We start from the raw sequence: 3527 nt of genomic DNA on the forward strand, positions 1-3527 counted from the left end.
CCCAGTCACGTATTGCCCAGCCACGTAGTACGGTATATTGCCCAGCCACATAGCATACAGCAGAGCCACGTAGTATATTGCCCAGTCATGTAGTATATTGCCCAGCCACGTAGTATATTGCCCAGCCACGTAGTATATTGCCCAGCCACGTAGTATATTGCCCAGTCACGTATTGCCCAGCCACATAGTATATAGCACAGCCCACGTAGTATGGTATATTGCCCAGCCACATAGTATACAGCAAAGCCATGTAGTATATTGCCCAGTCACGTAGTATATTGCCCAGCACAGAGCCACGTGGTATAGAGACTTAAAAAAAAAACCAAAAAACATATACTCACCTATAGCCCATAAAAGAAACACAGGAGAAAATACCAGGTATATATATATATACACAATATTACCACTGAATAGTGGGTATGCCCTATGCACAGTATCACTACTATACCCAGTCACCACCTGTGTCAAAGATTTATAGTGACACCACTACAAGAACAAAGAAAGCATACACCAAATATGGATCAGACCAACGGATACAAAAGATAGCAGGGAATATATATAATTTTATTGTTGTGCAACAGCAGCCAAGACAAAAATAGAAATTAAAATATTACATAGAATATATAAAAAAAAAAAAATATATATATATATATATATATATATAGATCTACATACATAATACATGTGTACTTGTATTAATTTTTGGGCACATAAAAAACCTCAACTATAAATTAAATGGGCAGGTCAAAAAAAAAAAAAAAATTTTTATAAGATATAACACTATATGATCTGGATACCCCAGTAAGTGAAAGGCAAGCAATATATGTTAAGAATGAAAGAGTATATATCTATGTCTGTCCACAGAACGACTAGCACATACAGATCTAACTGGCTAAAAACGTGCTAAGTGTAAATAGAAGTGGGAGGACCCTATAGGAAAGTGCACTGTGCTAGTAAACAATATTACATGTGAAAGCTCACATACGGCCAATGTTATAAAAGAAAAGTGCAGCGTGCTAGTTATAATAAGGTATGCCAGATACACCATGTACTGTCCATTCAGGACAGTGATGAATATATGAATGAACAGATATTACTTACTATCAAAGACTGGGGGGATATCACCAGGACCGCCAAGATGTGTGAGGATGTGCACCCCGACGCGCGTTTCGGACGTTTTTTTTTTTTTTGACCTGCCCATTTAATTTATAGTTGAGGTTTTTTATGTGCCCAAAAATTAATACAAGTACACATGTATTATGTATGTAGATAATATATATATATATATATATATATATATATATATATATATATTCTATGTAATATTCTAATTTCTATTTTTGTCTTGGCTGCTGTTGCACAACAATAAAATTATATATTTTAATATTCCCTGCTATCTTTTGTATCCGTTGGTCTGATCCATATTTGGTGTATGCTTTCTCTTTCACCTATAGCCCATTGAAGCCCTGCTATACTTACCATCCGCCGCCTTTCCCTCTGCTCACCACGCTCCCGGGACTGCTCCATTGCAAGCGGCAGCTTGCGGTCCCAGGGCTGGTGTGAGCAGGACCTATGATGACGTCGCGGTCACATGACCGTGACGTCACGGCAGATCCTTGTCCCACACCAGCCCTGGAACGGGAGCGGAAGCTGCCGCTTGCAATGGAGCAGTCCCGGGAACGTGGCGAGGAGCGAGAAAGGCGGCGGAGGGTGAGTATAACAGGTTTATTGTTTTTTAAATTATTTTTAACATGACATATTTACTATTGATGCCGCATAGGCAGTATCAATAGTAAATAGTTGGGGACACACAGGGTTAATAGCAGCGGTAACGGAGTGCGTTACACCGCGGGCCGTTACCGCTGCCATTAACCCTGTGTGAGCGGTCAGTGGAGGGGATTACGGAGCGGGCGACGGGCAGTGAGTGCAGGGGAGTAGGGGAGGGACTAATCGGACTGTGCCTGTCGCTGATTGGTCGCGGCAGCCATGACAGGCAGCTGCCGAAACTAATCAGCGTATGAATAACCGTGACAGAAGGACAGACAGACAGACGGAAGTGACCCTTAGACAATTATGTATATAGATAAGCCATTTTTTGTGCATATATGTGGTAGTACTTACACATTATGGTGCCTTAAGGTCGTCTCTATATGCTGATTTATTATAGGACCATTGGTGGTGTTGTTCGTGTTTTAATATGCTTTTATTGTGTTTTCTGTCTTTTTCAATAAATTTATTTATTTTGTAATTTGACTGTATTTTAGGAGTGCACTCTATATGCATAGTTCTTTTCCTTGCTCTTTTGTTAGACCAGGGGTGGGGAACCTTTTTTTCTGCCAAGGGAAATTTGGATATTTAAACCATCCTTCAGGGGCAGTAAAAATTGTGTGCTAACAAAGTGCAAAGTAAGGGTACCGTCATACAGTGCCATTTTGATCGCTACGACGGTACGATTCGTGACGTTCCAGCGATATCCTTACGATATCGCTGTGTCTGACACGCAGCAGCGATCAGGGATCCTGCTGAGAATCGTACGTCGTAGCAGATCGTTTGGAACATTCTTTCGTCGCTGGATCTCCCGCTGTCATCGCTAGATCGGTGTGTGTGTGACACCGATCTAGCGATGCGTTCGCTTGTAACAAGGGTAAATATCGGGTTACTAAGCGCAGGACCGCGCTTAGTAACCCGATGTTTACCCTGGTTACCAGCGTAAATGTAAAAAAACCAAACACTAGATACTTACATTCCGGTGTCCGTCAGGTCCCTTGCCGTCTGCTTCCCGCACTCACTGACTGCCGGCCGTAAAGTGAAAGCAGAGCACAGCGGTGACGTCACTGCTGTGCTGTGCTTTCACTTTACGGCCGGCAGTCAGTGAGTGCGGGAAGCAGACGGCAAGGGACAGACACCGGAATGTAAGTATGTACTGTTTTTTTTTTTTTTTACGCTGGTAACCAGGGTAAACATTGGGTTACTAAGCGCGGTCCTGCACTTAGTAACCCGATGTTTACCCTGGTTACCCGGGGACCTCGGCATCGTTGGTCACTGGAGAGCTGTCGTGTGGTCGCTGGAGAGCTGTCACACAAACGACTTACCAACGATCACGGCCAGGTCGTATCGCTGGTCGTGATTGTTGGTAAATCGTATAGTGTGACGGTACCCTAAGTCTTGAGGCTGGCACTGGTGTCAGGGTGTAATCTTTCACTGCATGCCCCTCAGTGTTAAGTAATGAACGCTGCATGCACGTGCTCACTGAGAAAGATTAGATTAAAAGGCTGGTGGCCGTCAAAACACTGCTACCAGCCCAAGCACTGTGGTCCCCAGGAATCTGCCCGGGGGATGGAGAAAAAGGTTATCATGGCCGTAAATGGCCCGTGAGACTGAGGTTCCCCACCCCTGCTTTAGACTATACTTTTAGGCCCAGTAAAATTAGAAACAGATTTATAACATTTTTCTGGTTTTACAAACCAACTTACAATATCATAATGGCGAACATGATGACAATCTCCAAAATTAGAGATAGAAAGAGG

This window comes from Ranitomeya imitator, chromosome 10 (genome assembly GCF_032444005.1).
Source record: "Ranitomeya imitator isolate aRanImi1 chromosome 10, aRanImi1.pri, whole genome shotgun sequence".
In the NCBI taxonomy this organism is placed as follows: Eukaryota; Metazoa; Chordata; class Amphibia; order Anura; family Dendrobatidae; genus Ranitomeya; species Ranitomeya imitator.